General features: G+C 34.9%; 1 pseudogene; it reads left to right on the forward strand.

The window, feature by feature from the left end:
• Nucleotides 1-379: 379 nt before the first annotated feature.
• Nucleotides 380-20429, forward strand: LOC120352776 (annotated as a pseudogene).
• Nucleotides 20430-20720: the final 291 nt, after the last annotated feature.

Here is a 20720-nt window from a genome sequence, read left to right on the forward strand (position 1 = left end):
GTTGATTTATCATATTTATACATTGTTGAAAAATGGTCTGCAAGGTTGGAGGGAGGTAGAAAAGGATAGCGTCACCTGTTTTGTCGAATGATAGACAAGGATATCAACACTAATGTTAATAAAACACTGCCATTACAACGTGGACCTCACTCTAATGCACTGAGCACCATAATAATAATTTATTAAATGAAGAGAATTCAACACACTGTACACACAACTTAGTTAATTGAATTATGAAAACCGGAGGGAATTTCCTGGCGGGCAAGAGGGAGAAAACGCTGGGGAAAAGGGAAAAATGGAGGGGAAATTCAGGGTAACCGCCCCCGATCAATACCAGTGGGTCAGGGTGGGGATATTTAGCTGTATTGGTACTGCGCACCCCAAAAAGGTGCTCTAGCGTTAACCTTTTCTGCACCATTGTTGATAAACATTAGAAATTTCCAATAAGTGAGCAACGTCACTGGGGTTTTTCATGGTTTACGGCGGTGAAAATTGTGGAAAATTGGTGGAAATGTGATGTTTTAATTGAGTTTTCCCGGAGGTTTTAGTGAATCTAGTTTGTGCCAAGAGTGGTTTTGTGTGTGGGAGGGTTTCCATGCAGCCCAAGGAGTTCTGCAGGGTGGTGTTGGATGGTAAATTGTGAAAGTTTTATCAAAAACTTTAACAGGGCTGCCTCAATCTTTATTTTTGCTGCAAATAAGAGATCTTGTTTTTTTCAAAGTTGAAAATATCAACAAAGATTCATTGTGGAGTAGATGGATTACCTCACAGTCTGTAGGGTACAGCTTATGGTATTTGTGAAATAGTTATCAAATATAACAGAATTACCTCAATATTCATCATAGATTCAGAATGAGAAATGATCCAGATTCTTTTAAAAAAGTTCAAAATTCTAACAAAGAATAATTTATTATTCTGAAGTGAATAGATGACCTCACAAGTTCTGTAGAATTGAACTTATGGTAGATTATGAAATAGTTATTGTGCATAACATTATTGCCTCAATATTCATCTTAGATTCAGAATGAGAAATGATCCAGTTTCTTTTAAAAAAGTTCAAAATTCTAACAAAGAATAATTTATTATTGTGAAGTGAATAGATGACCTCACAAGCTCTGTAGGGTTCAGCTTATGGTAGATTGTGAAATAGTTATGAAACATAACATTATTGTCTCATATTCATCTAAGATTCAAAATGAGAAATGATCCTTCTCTTTTAAAAAAGTTCAAAATTCCAAAAGAGAATTACTGTGATCTAAAAAGATGACCTCACAAGTTCTGTAAGGCTCAGCTTATGTTAGATTGTGAAATAGTTATGAAATATAACAGAATTGCCTTAATATATATTAGATGATTGAATCATTATGATCTGTAGGATTGAGTTTATTCTATAGAAGTTACAAATTTTGAAGAAAGAATTGTTTGGTGAATGGGTGACGTCACAGGTTCTGCAGGGTTCAACTTATGGTAGATTGTGAAATAGTTATGGAGTACAACAGAATTGGCTCAATTTTTATCTGGGATTTGAATATCTACGATCTGTATAATGAAGTTCATTTTATAAAAGTTTACAATTCCAAAAAATAATTAAGAAGTGGACGAATTACCTCGCTGTTCTGTAGAGTTCAGCTTATGGTAGACTGTTGAATAGTAATCGGACATAACATAATAGCCACAATCTTTATTTGAGAATAGAAACTTAAAAATCTGGTGTGGCACACTCACACAACTTTCCTTGCCGTTAAGAAAATTGATCTCAAGTCTACTATTCAAAGATCTGAGCCAGCTGGTGACAGGACAATAACGCTGGAGGCACATGAAGTATGCTATCTCTTCATAGTGAATGATTTAATAGAATCAACAGTTGCCAACAGTTTGCAATTATTGAATAATCAAATTTTCTCGAATGTTAAGTTTATTTTCAATTTTAGGTGAAAATGTTACTGAGCATTAATAGTAGAGATTCTCATGCTCAATCTATTCCACTTGTTTTTTTTTTGTTTAAATTGTATCTGAAGCCCAATACAAATTCCTAATATAATTGGGGATCTAAAATCAAACTTCGCATAGATGAGGCGGAGCTCCTGAAATTTTTACAGATATGGGACTTGTAGCAGTTTATACAGCTCATTAATGACTATATTAGGTATTAAATTTGATCAAAATCGTTGGAGCCGTTTTCGAGAAAATCGAGAAAACCCCTTGTTCTTTGACAACATTTTCGCTATTTTAGCAGCCATCTTGAACTGCATTTGATCAAAATTGTTCGTGTCGGATCCTTATATTGTAAGGACCTTAAGTTCCAAATTTCAAGTCATTCTGTTAATTGGGAGATGAGATATCGTGTACACAGACGCTCATACACTCATACACACACACACACACAATACCCAAGAACCATTTTTTGGACTCAGGGGACCTTGAAACGTATAGAAATTTGGAAATTGGGGTACCTTAATTATTTTCGGAAAGCAATACTTTCCTTACCTATGTTTATAGGGCAAGGAAAGTAATAACCTTTAGAGTTTAATTCCTTTTATAAAAAGTATCTCAATTTTGAAGAAAGAATTGTCTAGTGAATGCTTGACCCCACATGTTGCGAAGGATTAGATTTATGTTAGATTGTAAAATACATATATCAAGTATAATGGGATTACCTCAATCTCCATCTGGAAGCTCATGTAAGATATAGTTTCTGTCATGAGAGTTACAAATTTAGAATGAAGAGCTCTGTACCGCTTGAGTTCTGCAGGATTGAAAACTTCTTAGTCCTCATAATGATTTGATCGGTTCACATTGGAAAATGTATGAACACATCAACATAAATACTTCAGTCTCTATCTCAATTGGCATTCGAAGCAAGCTTCGTTAGTTCTCAAGTATTTCCAAAATTAAGCTCTGAAATGATGAAATTTTGAGTTCTGCATGATTGAAAACTTCTAAGTCCTCATAATATTTGATCGGTTCACCACATTGGAAAATGTTTGAACACATCAACATTAATACTTCAGTCTCTATTCTCAATTGGCATTCGAAACTGGCTTTGTAAGTTCTCAAGTATTTCCAAAATTAAGCTCTGAAATATCAAAATTTTTCTCTGATATCACAACTTTCAATATAAACAAACTTTTGAATACATCTCTTTCAAATTCCTCAACATAATATTTGTGCTCAGTACAGTCTATTGAATTTCAATTCCATTCTCTAATCCTGAATTTATCAATTTCAAATCCTGAATTTTTCCAATACTCATCTTATGACTGTCGATAAATAATTGACAAAATTTAGCTTGTATCTGTGCATGACATGGATGACTGATTGTTATCGGAATCGTTCAACGATTCAAAATTACTCACATTTGTCACATGTCAGCCAATTCTCTTCCATATTGAGCTCGATTATTTGCATCATTCGCATTTCTATTATCTTCATATTTCGATTTCCTATTTTCACTCCTTATGATCACCCCTTTCTATACTCCTACAAATTACATCAGCTTGTAGAGCTGTTGACCTTTCTGAGTTCTGAGTCCTGAATGAACTAATCCATATGAAATTAATATTCAACTATACATTCCAGACTCGCCCTCCGGCTGGGAGGCGGGCTTCGCCGCCCAATCGCTCTTAAGCCGTGTCCACACTGTACAAATGTTCGACATACATCTTCGGCAAACATGTTTGTTGAGGGGCTCAGGGACAAACATTTTCAAAAGTTTTGAAAATCATTGTTTGTCAAACAAAAAATTACTGTTTTCCAAACAATTTCAGTGTTTGCTGTGAAACATAAAACCTGTTCTCCCCACTTACAAATATTTTGTTTGGTGATGCGTCGACACTGGCCTCGGGCAAACATTGTTTGTCAAGCATAATAAAATTTGACCAAACTGTTTCAACAAACATGTTTGTCGAACATTTGTTCAGTGTGTACATGGCTTTATTTATTTTCACTCATAATTTATTTTTAGTATAATACCATAGAGAAAAGATGGCACAAGAAGATATGCCATGGTGTATCAAGTTAATATGATACAGTATCATGTGTGGTGATACTGTGTATCATTCATGGTTATAAGCCACGGTATAGGGCGTTTATGTTTCAAATGTCACTGTTAACGTGTTAACAGTGTTAACTCAAGCCGATAGTCCTAGTAGTTGTTTTTGGTGACGCTATGTGACGCTGGTAGTCTGTCATACTGTGCCGTTCTCACACTCTCAACGACTTTTAAATATTATTACATTGACTCTTCTTATATAAGCGTCTCTACTCAATTTTTATATATTTTTCATAAAAATATAATCAAATCATGCTCAATATGCCTTGCATACTTATCAAACTGGCGAATAACACATATAGGCCCGGTTAAACAACAGCCGGTTAAATTTTAACCGTGATTAGTTTCACGAGAACTAACCAGAGAAGGCCTTCTTGATAAGACGGCTTTTCTGATTGGCTCTCGTGGAATTAATCACGATTAAAATTTGACCGACTGTTGTGCAACCGGCACATAGAATCACATACCTATTTGAAATGTAGTTATCAGAAATTACCTGAGAATTCACCTATGTTACAAATCAATGATCACATAACGTGCAAGCCGCAAGTCTATTACAAGATATGTGTATAACAAATGAATATCGGGGCACCGAGCTTCACTCGTTATTTATTTATTGATAAACAGAACTCAATTCTTTAAAATGATTGGGGAAGGACTGACAGGCACAGCCCGAAACTGATTCTTCCCCGAGTTTTGATTTATACACTAATATTCCAAAAAGTAAGTTATGTTCCATATACTTGAATTCAGGTCAAATTTTCAGTCCAAACATTTTTGAAAGCAGAAAAGTTCTATTTATATTGTTTGCAAACCAAATTGAATAACAAAAAAACACTCACTAAACACTTAAAACTGTAAAATAATGATTAACTTTGAAAATTATAATATTATACTCTAATTTATTTACCATGTCTTGTCAACAAATCAGATTATTTTTATCAAGTCTATTAAAATTTCTAAATCATAATATATTATTTCTCGAGAGATACGGTAAGCTGATTAATAATATAATTATACAGCTGATCTCCCATACAGGCACACGCATCTTCTGTTATCGACAGACAACGAAATTATCATCTCCAAGGATGGATTATCCTTTTTATGTCCTTCAGCAAGTTTTCCCAGGGATGAGATCTAGTGCAATCGAAGTTTTATATCATAAACTTACTATGTTCCAAATTTCGTGAAAATCGTTAGAGCCGTTTTCGAGATCCGTTGAACATAAATAACCATATACATTTTAGTGTAGTTGAGAAGTTGATATTGTGGTAATTATTCATATTGAATGAAAAAGACTAAGAAATTGTCAAAAACCACAGATTTATTGATACTTAGAAAGACTGGTTTCGGTTATTACACCATTGTCAATCTCTGATAAACCTAGATGATAATCAAATGCATATCAGAGATTGAATGAAATGAGTTAAATTTTAGTAAAGTGAAATCATAATCTTATTTGGACTTTTAAAATGTTATCTTAATTTGGGTGAGAAATAGTACAAGGAATATCCTCAGTTTTTCTCTCCCAATCAGTGTTTCTTTGTGAAAAATATAAATAAATAGATAAATAGATAGAGATTGACAATGGTGTAATAACCAAAACCGGTCTTTCTAAGTATCAATAAATCTGTGGTTTTTGACAATTTCTTAGTCTTTTTCATTCAACCATATGAATAGCCAGATATAAAAATAACCAATAACCAGATATATTTTCTGTATAAAATATATACAGAAATTTCTCGATTAATATAATAGGATAAAAATGTGTGTTGTGGTAAATTTTACGTACATATCTTGAATAATATTGAGATTTTCGAAGTATCCTTCTCAAAGTCTCTTTCCCAAACATATATACGCAGTCAATAAGTACACGGGAAGGAAGCCACAATGAAGTGCAATACTTTTCGAATGAAGTGCACTTCTCAATGAAGTGCAAGCTAAGTCACAGTCCCTGACTCTCTGTCAAGAGCGCACTTATGGAGTGTTGACCTTATCGGAGACAGAAGGTGGGGTTTCGAGGACCCCGGGGGTCTGGGGGACCCTGAAGGGATATGAGAGACTCCAAAAGGGTTGAGAGAAACACCAGAAGGGCTTAGGAGACTGTGGAGTGGTCTGAAAGGCACCTAAAAGGGTATGCAGGGGAAGGAGAGACACCTAAAGTGAGATTTACATCAAATCCCTTACATAAAATACGCGTAGTTCTTTCCCGTGAAGCTTTATGACGATGGTAGTCTCTCATATTGTACCGCTCATACAATCTTACCCAGTCAAAACAGTAAAAATCGACAACAATCGACAGTAATCGGCTTGAGACAACAGTAAAAGTTGCGACATAAACGCCCATGGGATATCTACTTATGCTATTGTTTCTCTATGCTTATACAGAGAGAGTCATATGTATGGGAACCCTCAATAAGTTGGAGACTGTTGTAGATAAAATACTGTAACTTCCAGAATAAGTTATTGATCAAATACATTTTGACGAACAACTAAATTTTAACCCCTCATAAGGGGGTGACTTGGGGGTTGTAACTCGAATATTTTAAATGTAAACACCCATTGTGTGGTACATCATTTCAAAAGCCTTTTTGAACCAAGAAATTTGGCATCTACAAAAATGTTATATGATACTTGTATCAAAAATGGCGGCTGATCGAAGTCTTAGTTTTTAAAGAAATGAGGGGTTGTAACTCGAATATTTTAAATGTGAACACCCATTTTGTGATACATCATTTTAAAGGCCTTTTTAAAACAAGAAAGATGACATTAATGAAAATGTTCTATGATACTTTTATCCAAAATGGCGGTTGATTAAAATTTATCATTTATTTCTTTACGAACTCAAACTTCAATCAGCCGCCATTTTGGATGAAAGTATCATAGATCATGTCAATTGATTTCATCTTTCTAGTTTTGAGAAGGAATTTAAAATGATGTACCACACAATGGGTGTTCACGTTTAAAATATTTGAGTTGCAACCCCTCATTTCTTTAAAAACTAAAACTTCAATCAGCCGCCATTTTGGATACAAGTATCATAGAACTTTTTTATTGATGCCATCTTTCTTGTTTTGATAATACCTTTAAAATGTTGTACCATACAATGGGTGTCTACGTTCAAAATATTCGTCTTACAAACCCTAAGTCACCCACTTAGCCTATGAGGTGTTGAAATCCAGTTGTACGTCAAAAGGTAGAGTATTTGACCAATAACTTTTCCTGAAAGTTACAGTCACACTCTTTAACTTTTTAAGGCTGTGCAAAGGCTGAAAATAAACTCTCTACTGGTGATATTTTTCAAAGTTTTTCGATTTGTATATCATCAAGCTATTGAAATGAAAAAGTTTTCTCAGGTAAACATTTTTTTCCGATCATTACTTTCTGAGATATGAGCGCCTAAAGTTTAAATTTTTGGGACAGAACATTTCAAATCCGGTAAGAGAATAATCAATGAGATTTGAAGAATAAATTATCCATGGTACTTTCAATTGAATAAAACAAAAAATTTTCGGAAATATCAATTTTCCAGAAAGTTATTCAATTTACTAAAAATGACCAAAAATAACTTTCAGTTGAGTTATTTTTGGTAAAATGAATAACTTTCTCAAAAATTCATATTTCCAACAAATTTTGTTTTAATCAATCACTAATACCATGAAACATTTATCCTCTAAATCACATTGATTAATCTCTAATCGAATTTGAAATTTCTGTCCCAAAAATGTAAACTTTAGGCGCTCTTATCTCAAAAAGTAATGATCGGAAAAAAAATGTTTCCCTGAGAAATCTTTTCAATTTTGATAGCTTGATGATATTCAAATCTAAAAACTTATAAAAATATCACCAGTATAATGTTAATTTTTACCCTTTGCACAGCCTTAAAGTTCCCATACATATGAGTCACTCTGTATAATACAATATTTCATAATTTAAGTACGAATATTCTGTTGATAATTAATTGACCGAGCGAAGTGAGGTCTAAGATTCAAGTCGACGCTTTGGCATTTCTCTTAATGTTCAAATGTTTGAATGTTTAAATGTTCATATTTTATGTTTATATATTTATATGTTTAGGCTATATGTTTATATAATGCGCATTTACGGCGAAACACGGTAATAGATTTTCATGAAATTTGACAGGTATGTTCCTTTTTTAATTGCGCGTCTACGTTTATACAAGGTTTTTGGAAATTTTGCATTTCAAGGATAATATAAAAGGATAAAGGAGCCTCCTTCATACGCCAATATAGAGTAAAAATCATACTATAGAATTAATCATCATAAATCAGCTGACAAGTGATTACACAGATGTGTGGAGAAGCCAGTCTATTGCTGTATTTCCATAAGGTCTATAGTTTCAATCAGGTAATTGTGGATGAGAATACTGCGTGAGGTCTACTGTTCATAGAACTACTAGTTTATTATATTTCTACATTGTTCATTCATGATTCAATGATCAGTTATATTTTATTCGTCACGAAAAAATACTTATCAATGATTATATAATACAATTTCATAATTGAAATTGAATATTCATCAATATTAATTATATTTGTACATTGTTGAAAGCGATCTGGCAAAGTTGTGGTGCTAGAGAAGGATAGTGGTATCTGCTTCGTAGAATGAAAGACAAACATAGCAACCCCAATGTAGATCAAATACTAATGCCATTATAACGTGGACTTCACTATATAGAGAATGTATGTGGGTGGGGTGGATTGTGCTACTTCTTGTAAGGAATGTAATTCCAAACAGTTGTTAGCATTCGGATATACTTTTTATTTATTTTTAGTGCATACAATACAGGTGAAGGTCGGCTATTTGCAATTTGCATGTTGTTTCTTTTATCAACTTTTCTATTCTAACTCAGACATTTTCTTCTCCCTCTCTTTCTCTCTCTTACTCACTCTCACTCATTAGTCTCTCTTGACTCCCTCTCCACTCCCTTCTCCACCCTCACTCACTCCCTCTTCTACTTGCTCTTCTCTCTCTTATTCCTTCTCTTCCTCACCACCCTTCCGTCCTGATGACTCACTCTCTCTCTCTCTCAAGCTTTCTCGTCTCTCTTGACTCCCTCACCACTCCCTTTTCCTCTCTCACTTTTTCTTTCTCTTACACTCTCTCTCTCTCGCTCTCTCTCTCTCTCTCTCTCTCTCTCTCTCTCTCTTCCCAACAACCCAAGGTGCTAGAGTGGTAGATCCCCACCGAAAATCAGGGTTCCTTTATATCCATAATCCTCCATATTCTACATCTTTACCCCTCACCAAGCCTTAAAATCCTCCCACTTGTACCTTTCAAATTTCCACTTCCCTGTGAATTCTGCCCATCCAATAAATTAGCCTAGATTATTTTCATCAATTGTATTAATTTCCACTAATATTTTTACTTTCCTTGTCCTATTACCATAGGTAAGGAAAGTATTGCTTTCCAAAATAATTAGGTACCCCAATTTCTAAATTTCTATACGTTTCAAGGTCCCTGAGTCAAAAAACTGGTTTTGGGTATTGGTCTGTATGTGGGTGTGTGTGGTGTGTGTGTGTGTGTGTGGTGTGTGTGTGTGTGTGTGTGTGTGTGTGTGTGTGTGTTGTATGAGTGTATGTGCGTCTGTGTACACGATATCTCATCTCCCAATTAACGGAATGACTTGAAATTTGGAACTTAAGGTCCTTTCACTATAAGGATTCGACACGAACAATTTCGATCAAATGCAATTCAAGATGGCGGCTAAAATGGCGAAAATGTTGTCAAAAACAGGGTTTTTCGTGATTTTCTCGAAAACGGCTCCAACGATTTTGATCAAATTCATACCTAAAATAGTCATCGATAAGCTCTATCAACTGCCACAAGTCCCAATCATATCTGTAAAAATTTCAGGAGCTCCGCCCATCAATGCAGATAGATACCCAATTATCAGGCTTCAGATACAATTGAAACAAAAAAAGTCTAGTGGAGCAGATTGAGCATGAAAATCTCTACAATTAATGTTCAGTAACATTTTCACCTAAAATTGAGAATAAGCTTTAAATTCGAGAAAATGTGATTATTCAATTGCAAATTATTGTTGATTCTATTGAATCATTCACTATGAAGAGATAGCAGACCTGATGTGTGTCTCCAGCGTTATTTCCCTGTCACCAGCTGGCTCAAATCTTTGAATAGTAGACTTGAGATGCGCGGGTACACTAGCGTCAGGTGATCAATTTTCATAACGGCAAGGAAAGTTGTGTGAGTGCGCCACACCAGATTTTCATTTTCACTATGTATTGTATTTAAATTTAGAAGTGTTATTTTTTGTTCGTTTTGTTTAATTTTATAAGTGTTTGCCATAGATCTTGTCAAACCTGGCAATGTAAGACAAATTGAATAAATATCAAATACCTTCTACTTGCTCTCTCTCTTCATGTTACTCTTCCACTCCATTGCTGACTTTCTCACTCTCAAACTCTCTCGTCTCTCTTGATTCCCTTATCATTATTTTTTCTTCTCTCTCATTCTCTCTTTACCACAATTACTGGCTCCTTTCTATCTCTCTCATTTTCTCTCTCTCTCTCTCCTCTCCTCTCTCTCTCTCTCTCTCTCTCTCTCTCTCTCTCTCTCTCTCTCTCTCTCTCTCTCTCTCTATTCCTCTTTATCTCTTTCTAACTCACTCGTCTCTCTTGACACCCTTTCCACTATTTTCTTCTTTCTTACTTTCCCACTATGTCACTTCCTCCTCACCTAAATCTTTCACTTTCTCTTTCTCTCTCCTATCTCTTGTTATCCCTCTCTTCTCCTGTTTCTCTCTCTCATCTCTCCTTCTTCAGGATTTTTTCCCAATGTAATTTTTTCATGGTAAAGGGTTGTTTGGCAGAGAGGATCTGAAGTCCTAACTATGCCTTAATAAAGGAATATAATCAATCTCTCATTCACTCACTTTCTCTCACTCACGTGTCCTCTCTCTGTTTATTTATCACATTCCTCTTAGACTTTGCTTCTGTTTCCATTTAACTTAATTCCTGATTTCTATGAGTCCCTCCTTAACTTAGATTCCATTTCTACTTAACTTCTATTAAATCCTGATTTCTTTTGAGTCCCTCCTTGACTTTGATTCCATGTCCACTTAACTTCTATTAATTCCTGATTTCTTCTGAGTCCCTCCTTGACTTTGATTCCATGTCCACTTAACTTCTATTAATTCCTGATTTATTTTCAGTCCCTCCTTGAATTCGATTCTATTTCCACTTAACTTCTATTAATTCTGATCTCTTTTGAGTCCCTCCTTGACTTTGATTCTATTTCCACTTAACTTCTATTAATTCCTGATTTCTTTTCAGTCCCTCCTTGACTTTGATTTTATTTCCACTTAACTTCTATTAATTCCTGATTTCTTTTGACTACCTCCTCTTATTTGCCACTTCTACTCCTCATTTCCTCAATCTAATGTCATCCTTCATTACTTATTCTCTCAACACATTCCTTTTTCTACCACCACACTCGTCCAATATAATCTAATCTCTCTCCCCTATCCTCTTTCAGTCTATTTACCACATCCCCTCTAGACTTTGCTTTCGTTCCCACTTTCCTTTCAACAATACCTGACTTTTTCCTCTTACTGGATTATTTCTTTCTCCTTTCTTCCTCCTTTCCTCTTCCTCCTTTAACCGATTTTCTTTTAATTTATTCTCCCAACACATTCCTTCTTCCCCCAACACACTTGTTCCTTCCACAGAACAACCCGTTGGCATGCTTTGAAATTCTAGTTATTCACAGTTCATGCATTCCTTTCCAAATTGCTAAATTTCTTCATATACAGCTCAATACTAGTCTTATTACTGTTCGAGACATGAAAATTACTCGCTATTTCCCCACTACTTCTCAATATAGTCTTCTTCTTCTTCTTCTTCTTCTTCTTCTTCTTCTTCTTCTTCTTCTTTTCTTCTCTTCTTCTTCTTCTTCTTCTTCTCATTCTTCTTCTTCTTTTTTTTACTTCTTCTTCTTCTTCTTCATCTCCATCATCATCATCATCATCATCATCATCATCATCATCATCATCATCATCATCATCATCATCATCATCATCATCACTCTCTTCCCTCCTTCACCACTCCTTCCACCTCCCCCCACTTCTTTGTCAACTACTTCTCCCTATATTTTTCTTTCACCTACTCAACCAATAATTTGTATGCAAAGCTTGCATGCTTTGAGAATACTGTAGTTGGTGACGTCGTGTATGCATTTTCTATTCACATTCGTAAAGAATTTCTTTCTTTCTTTTTTTATAATTTCTTAGTCTTTTTCATTCAATATAAATTTCTTTCTTCGCTATTATGCTGTTATAACAGGAGCTTCAACTTCTTGTTCTTCTCTCCTTTTTCTTCTTCCACTTCTTCTCTTCTTCTCCCCCTTCTTTTCTTCTTCTTCTTCTCCCCCTTCTTTTCTTCTTCTTCTTCTTCTTCTTCTTCTTCTTCTTCTTCTTCTCTTGTCCCTCTTCTTCTTCCTCTCTTCTTCTTCTTCTCTTCTTGTCCCTCTTCTTCTTCCTCTTCCTCTTCTTCTCCATCTTCTTTCTCTTGTTGTTGTTTTTTTTGCTATTTTTTCCTCATCAAATTCTTCTCGCTCTTTCTCTCTCTCTCTCTCTCTCTCCACGCTTTTCTCTCACTAACCTTTCTCTTCTCGATCATTTCTCTTTTTCTAGCTTTCAACTTCACTGTACCCACAGCTTTCAACTACATTTCTCTCTTCCATGATGTAATCGTTCACTTCTCGACATGATAGTCATAGTCTACTAATCGATCTTATTATTCATTATCCCTCTCTCTCTATCACTTCTTCTTACATACATTAGCCTATATTCTATCATTTTCTAACTTCTGTATTTGAAATTCTATCTAATTCTCCCATTCTCACAAGTAGTCCACTAATTTATGTAGAACATGCAACTCATTCGAATTCTTCCATGACCTGTAAACCATGCTATAGATAAACATGACTAAAATTTTCTTTCTCTACTATTTTCTCTTATAAGTTAGGATCATTCAGCCATGTCATGATCTAGTCATTTCATTTTGATAATACAGTTTAGTACTTTCAAGGTTAATAAAAATCCTAATTTCAATCATCTTTTAACAAAGCAAAATTTCTCGTTCTACTATACTTCTCTACCTTTCCTCCTCTCCCGCACTGTCCTTCTTCCTCAATCTCTTTCTCTAAATCCTTGAATGAATCACAAATATCTTCTTATCATTCTACCTTTATATTCTTATAGAAATAAATTATTACAATTATCCATTTATCATCAGAAGATGCGTTGAGATCGAAAGATAGAAGATACATTGAAGGAAGATTCCATTATTACTGTATTTTGATTTATATTTACATTGTTCATAAAGATTTCATCATCTTCATTAAATGAAAACTATTTGATATTGTCGAAACGACTCATTTATTTGAACAACTTTATAGAATACTTTCATTCATTACATCATTATTAATCTACTGAACATTAAGCAGCAGAATATGGTATAGTGTGAGTGAAGCCCTACGATTGGCTATCAGCTGTCAAATAATGAACGTTGAGCTCTACTGCCATTGGCCGAGCGACTAGACACGCCCAAGTATTCCAAATATGGTCATGAGAACCGTTAAACAACAACAAATTAAGAGAAACTTGGTAACTAACAGAACCATTCGGATAATATGGAAAAGAATGAGAGAATATACAATTTGAAAACCAGTGAACACAAAAATAAAGAAACTAAGGAAGAAACTAATAAAGAAACTAAAACAGAAAACAGAGGAAGAAAATGATTTGACAGGAGAGGTCAAGATCAAAATATTTGAAAGTAAAATAACAGGAAGGAAGAAATCGAAGTACTATCTAGCTAAGATTAGACTTGAATCACAGCTGTATACGAAGTCGGTAAGAAGGCTGTGGAAAGCGAAAAATGGCAACAATGTTCCCGTATCAATTCTACTGACTTCATAACATGAATATATCACTATAAAAATGAACCAACATTGATAAGGATCGAGGGAATTTTAATTAATAATTACTATTAAACTTAAATTAATAATTAAACTATTATTTAAGACGATTATTCAAGCCGAGGCAATTTTGTTATGACCATGGAGAAAAGATAGTACAAGAAAATATCCCATGGTATAGGGTGTTTATGTTCCAACTTACACTATTAACTCTATAATATAGTCCTATAAGTTATTTTTCGTGAAGCTATGTGACACTGATAGTCTCTTAATATACAGTGCCAACAAAACAGTAATTATAATAGACAGTGGTCGACAGTAAATGGCTTGAGTTTACAAGGAATCGGCTCGCAATTTGGATCATAAATGACCTATTCCATTGGATATCTTCTTATGCTATCTTTTCTCTATGTTATGGGCTTATGACACATCTAATAATTCTCCTTATTTTTCCCTTTTGAGGTGAATATATCTATGACTCACCCTACAATTTTCCCTATTTCCCCATATTGAGGTAATTCTGTTCCGAATATAGATCATCCTTCAATTTTCCATATTTTGCCGTATTGAGGTAATTCTGTTATGACTCTCCCTGAAATTTCGCTTATTTTCTGGTATCGAGGTAATTCTGTTATGACTCACCCAAAAATTTTTCTTATTTCCCCATATTGAGGTAATTCTGTTATTACTCACCTTTCAATTTTCCCTATTTCCCCGAATTGAGGTAATTCTGTTATTACTCACCTTAAAATTTTCCCCATTTCCCCGTATTGAGGTAATTCTGTTATGACTCACACTTCACCTCAATTTCTCCGTTTTTAGAAAGTGACGAACAATTCAGGAGAAATGGCTGAAAATTGTGTGAATAGCCTTTAATTGATCAAGAGCTGGTGAAATGTGACATTTCAAAAACCAGTGTTTTAAATGTGAGCATTCAGACTGACTGAGGGACGCCTTCAGTGAAATTTAGTCAGCGTTGGATTACTTTCTTGTTCGAAGGACTTTGCATCATAATCATTCAAGTAAGTTGAGCTTCTTATTTATTAAGTTTACTTGAGTTAAATATATAGAAAATAAAAATCTCAGTACCCTTTTTTCAAAATATTTTATCACAACATCATAGTTAAGTTAGTTTGATTAGGAAATAGGGTTATCTTGAGATACCTATAACTGTTATCAATGAATCGTTCTTAAGTTCCTATTTATCCTTATGTGGGTGAATATTCATGTAAGTAGGTTCATTATGTAGCCTACCTCAAGATAAACTCGATTGTTTTTGAGAAGTGAAGTTAAAGATGATTTGTTCAAAAGTGATATGTTATTTCTAACAATAGTAAATTAAATGGTGAATAATATGATTCAATGATATAGGCCTATACAATTGAAGCAACTGTCATTGATGAGAATAAAGCTGCGTTTACACCAAAGTTAATAACAAAATGTTAATTTTTAGATTCTATTAGATTGAACATATCTTATCATACACATGATGAACATATGTGTTCGTCAAGTTCCATTCAATCTGATAGATTCCATAAGGATTAAGTTATTAACATTTTTTCAATAACTTTGGTGTAAACCCCAGCTTTAATTGACTCAAGATAATCGTGACTATTCATATGATTGAACTAAATTTATTTCCAAAAAGAAACAAGATTATTTTTATTTGACGACTGAAAGAATTGTTATAATCACTTTGATTTGAAGGCTAGAATCAGTGATATATAAAATAATCACTCTCATTATAAATCTGAACTGGAATGGGTTTTATAACGCTGAATCTCATAATGGGTTATATAACGCTCACTCTCATAAATGTATCAAGAACAAGAATCTAGTTTCAATCTAACATTGCAAGAATCTAGTTAAATTGTTAAACAAAGGCTGAAACCGTATAAAAATAGTGATCACTTGATATTTTGTCCTTAAGAGAGTCACTTTTATGTCCAATATCATAATATTATGACTATTATAATAGGAACAATAATATTATCGATCACTATTATAGTCTGTCTATTCATTCAATTAATATTAAAAAATGCTCTCAAAGCCTTAGTGTGTTTTTGAATCACTCTGTATATTATTTCAATTATCATTGTGTTTCTTTCTAACAAACTCAGTTTATATCATTTATCTCTTTTCTGTATAGGGCTACATTTTATAGAAATAGAAAAAAATAAAAATCTTAGTACCCTATTTTAAATATTTCAAAAAGGATACTAGAATTTTTATTTTAGCTTATATCATTATTGGATAATGATAAGTGTTCCTATTTGGGAAATAGATTTTGTAATGCCAGTGCCACACTCTTGCCAAGTGCGTACACATGACGACAAGCGTGAGAGTGTGGATGCCTACTATTCCAGCGCTCGCCTTCACTTGCCGCTTGCCATCACTCCAATTTTTATCGAGACAAGACGAGCGTAGGCGAGTGGCGATGGCGAGCCGAGCATCTACAAGAGTATATCTCATCCACACTTTCGTCAAGCATTGCGTGCTTGTGGCAAGCGACTTGACGAGAGCGTGGCGCAGGCATTAGATATTCCTCACTTGAGAATATAGTGAGGTCCACGTTATAATGGCAGTGAATAAAGATAGAAAAATAGCGATGCCGATTCTCTGAATTGATTAATATATTCCTACACTGTCAAAACATAATTGGCATCGTTGTGGACCTTGAAAGGATAGTGCGGCTTGTCGAATGATAGACAAGCATATCAAAACCAAAGTTGATCAAATACTGTCATTATAACGTGGACCTCACTATAGGAGAACACTCCTGAGATAACTTACACTCTTGTAATCAATGCAAGGACTCTTCTATCAACAATAAAATATTTCTCTTTTTTTCAAATCAATGTTTTTCTTCTTCAAACTAATACCATAGAGGAAATATAGCATAAGAAGATATCTCATCCCATGGTATACAGGACGTTCATGTTTCAAATTTCACTGTTAACTCAAGCTGATAGTCCAAGTACTGTAGTTGTTTTTGGTGAAGCTATGTGACGCTGGTAGTCTCTCATACTTACAGTGACCAAATACTATAGTGAGGTCCACGTTATAATGACAGTGGATAAAGATAGGAGAATAGCGATGCCGATTCTCTGCATTGATTAATTATATTTCTACACTGTCAAAAACATACTTGGCATTGTTGTGGACCTAGAAAATGATAGTACCACGGCTTTGTCGAATGATAGACAAATATAGCAAAACCCAAGTTGATCAAATACTGTCATTATAACGTGGACCTCACTATAGGACTATATAGGGCCGGTTTCCCGAGCTCGGGATTTAGCTTAGTCCTAGACTTTAAACAGCTGGAGTCAGAAAATTGGCTTTCCAAAACGGGGCAGCTTTTAGTCGCAGCTTTTATGACAGTAGTCGTAGTTTTTATTTTCCCATTTCTATAATTTGAAACATTTTTCTTTGACGAAATTAGACATTTCTAAATAATTCAAAAAAGCTGAAACTTTACACTATTTTCTCTTTATTTTATTTTGTGTTCAATTCTCTAGTTTTTCGAAATTTAATTTAAACGTGACTATGACAATGACTGCGACTACGCCCCGTTTCGGAAACCAATTTTCTAACTCCAGCTGTTTAAAGTCTAGGACTCAGCTAAATCACGAGCTCGGAAACGGGCCCATATTCTCTCTACTCATAGTGTACTGTTGCCACACTCCCACCTAGTCAAAACAGGGATAATCGACAGTAGTTGACAGTAATCGGCTTGAGATAACAAAACATCTGCTTGAAATTTGGAACGTAAACGACCTATATACCATGAGATATCTCATCTAACTATATTTTCTCTATGATACTGGAGAAGGAAAAGAAAAAGGAGATTAAGGGGAGTCGGAAGGGCCTATACCACCAATGTTAAATTGGCCAACTTCAATGTACCTTTTTGAGATTTCCACTGAAGATAGACTGACAATTTTTTTTAAATGAAAGAATGCATCTTTATCTTCAATCTGATGGAAGGAATTTACTCTAGAATCATTTTTTCTCTAAATACATTTTTTAGACAAATGTATTTTTTCCAATTATTTCAATGTATTTATCGTCAATATTGAAAATATGATAAATCGCCTCCATCACTTTTTAGAGTCATGCCTATTGTACATGTCTGCATAATTTCAAAGCTCTATTTTTAACAGAAGTCTCAAAAAAGGAACATTTATATGGAAAATATATTTTTCCTACAGATACCTTGAAAAGTGACATTCTGCACTGATTGCAGGCCGCAAAGAGACTTCACTTTTCCGTACTAGTGCGCAAAGTGAGTACTTTGCGTACTCCAGATTTGCAGCATGACAATGCAAAATAGTTAGTAGGTTATATGGAGCACTAGTGCAGCAAAATCAAAATTAATTGGTAATACTCATAGTAAGACCCACGTTATAATGGCAGTGGAGAACAGCGTTGCCTTGCCATTATGTGCCTTGATTATAGTCATTTCAATGCTTACATAAGATAAACCCCCTTCAGGCAGTCAGATAAATTTTTCAATTGAATTTCTAATCATTATAATTCAATTATTATTATTCAATTTTAAATAAATATAGGTTTTTATTGATAATAAAATTACACAGAAAACATTTGATGGATTTCAGGGAATTTTACCCATAATTACCCACTTTTCATATTCAATGGTAACTGTAGGAAAAAATTAATGTGAAATACGTGAGCAAAGTTCGTTTGCTGCACTCAAGAAACCATCATTCTGCACTCGCCTACGGCTCGTGCGTAAACGTTTCTTTCAGTGCAGCAAACTGTCACTTTGCGCACTAGTTGCACAAATAACTATTTTTCTCAGGAATCGCATGCAATTTTTCTAAAAAATTGTATTCAGAGAAAAAATGATTTTAGAGTAAATTCCTTTCATCAGATTAAAGATAAAGATGCATTCTTTCATTTAAAAAAAATTGTCAGTCTATCTTCAGTGGAAATCTCAAAAAGGTACATTGAGGTTGGCCAATTTAACCTATTTTTGACTATGTGTTATCTAAATTTGTGAGAGGAATAGCACAAGGTTACCTTACTTTTCCTCTCATATCATTTTGATAATGTACTTATTGTATAAATGAATAGATATAGACTTATGATATCGTTTCTCTATGGTTTTTACTAAATTCCAGGGTACTAAAACCTATTTGTTTTGGTTTTTCAGAATGCATTCAATGGGCCTCCATTCAGCGCTCGCTATCAAGCGACAGCGCAAACGTCGTGAGGAGCAAAAACGCGCGCGCGACCGACGATTCAGTTCGCAGTCGACCGAGAGCGGACTCGGCGAGTCGCGCTCATCATGTGCCAGCCCACGGAACAGTATCGGCAGCTTGGATCATCGGCCACTCAAGTCACGGGAATCAACGGAGACGCCATCAGCATGTCGTTCCCCAGGATAAGGTTGTGTCCAGTATGGGATGTTACACGTTGGGGTGGTTTTTTTGGTTTTGGGGAGTTTTTTGGTGGGTTCGGGGTTGATCCCTGAGGATAAAAACGAGTGGGGCAAACCCCCGAAAGGGACTTGGTTCAATGAGTTGGTGATTGCAGGGGTGACAGCGTTGGCAATTGGTGTGTTTTTGATAATCTTGAACAAGATTATCGCGCAGAAGGAAGAGGAAGACTTGACGGAGTATGTCTCCCGTCAGCTCACCCGCTCCAAATCCGGTCATCGGTTAGTACGCGACGTGGAAACCGGTTGTATGACAACCAAACGGGAAGCTAGTCCGCGGAAGGAAGTGGCGGAGCCTTTCGACGCCTTCAAGCCGGAAATGGAGGGGCTGACACCTGTGCACTTCAGTCCTACTTTGCGATCCCCTCCTCCCCTATCCGCTTCCACGCCGCGCTCAGATCTGGAGCGGATTCTGGAGGAGGAGTTCTCGGAGAAGGGAGAGGAGGAGTGCAGAGCGATGGATAGGTTCAACAAGGAGACGCTTTCGGATGGGACGCCTGGATCGGATACACGGGAACTACTGTCGACTAGGTATTACAACCGGATGGATATGTGAGATGATAGACGATTTGTAATTTAATTATACTTAAATTAAAGGTGGTACAGTTGAAGATTCTCAATGTAATGAGGTGATGTTGATAAAAATTCTTGTCGACTAAGTACTTTAATCGGATGGATAAGTAGGTGAGATGATAGTGATAGACGATTTAAAATTTAATTATATTAAATTAAAGGTGGTACAGTTGAAGATTCCCATGTATTGAGGTGATGTTGGTTATATACTGGAATGACAGACTATGATCATAAATAAGCTTAAACGAATAAGATGTGGATAGAGAGACTGGGGTGGTAAGGTGGTAGGTAGGGTGGATTCACCCAATCAATCCCATCCCGATCAATCTGGGGTGGGTAGGTAGAGTAATAGACAAATTGAAATGTGGAAACTAAACTTGAATTCAATGAGGAGATATTGGTAATATATGGAATTACAGACTATGATCATTGAATAAGCTTGAAGTAATAATTTAAGCTAGTATTTACCAGGTATCGGAGGGATATGTAGAAGGGTAATAGACAATTTAGAATGCGATTCAAATCAAATCAAATTGATTTCTATTTTAAGACAAGTAAACGTTTATTAAAAATATCAAATAATTACAACTTACAAGGGAACTGTTATGGACTAAATATTACAATCGGAAGGATAAGTAGGTGATAAACGATTTAAAATGTGGATATAGA

Source organism: Nilaparvata lugens, chromosome 8 (assembly GCF_014356525.2).
Source record: "Nilaparvata lugens isolate BPH chromosome 8, ASM1435652v1, whole genome shotgun sequence".
NCBI classification, from domain to species: Eukaryota; Metazoa; Arthropoda; class Insecta; order Hemiptera; family Delphacidae; genus Nilaparvata; species Nilaparvata lugens.